Source organism: Carcharhinus amblyrhynchos, chromosome 29, assembly GCF_965287045.1.
Source record: "Carcharhinus amblyrhynchos chromosome 29, sCarAmb.v2.hapA, whole genome shotgun sequence".
Taxonomy (NCBI): Eukaryota; Metazoa; Chordata; class Chondrichthyes; order Carcharhiniformes; family Carcharhinidae; genus Carcharhinus; species Carcharhinus amblyrhynchos.
Genome location: NC_137352.1, coordinates 12,174,399 through 12,174,839, shown reverse-complemented (window position 1 = coordinate 12,174,839; position 441 = coordinate 12,174,399).

Below are 441 nucleotides of genomic sequence, written 5' to 3'. Positions count from 1 at the left end.
TACTACTCATTCGGAACATTCATTTGTCTCTTTTATTTTAATTCATTTCTTTTTTTCTCAACAGGTGATTTTTTTTTGGCCAATGTTATTTTTCCACAATATTTCAGTTTTGATGTAAAATTGCCTGCCAGCGGAACGAAATGTACAAAGGAAAATATTTGGATCGTGTGAACTTGATTTAACCTCTGCCTTCTTTTCGAGTTTATTATTCGCCTTCTTTTCCTTTGTGTGTTGGACTCAGCAGAGGGCGTCCTCCCTTCTCCAAACTGGCCTGATGGTTGAAGAAGGGGAATTTCACACTAACTTCACTGCAGTGTTAATGTCAGCCTTACTTGTGACTAATAAATAAACTTTACTTCAAGGAAGCCAGGACTGGGAATTTACCTGGGGTCCCCCTCTTCCCACAGCGCCTGATATTCAGTTTCATTAGTAACCTGGAAC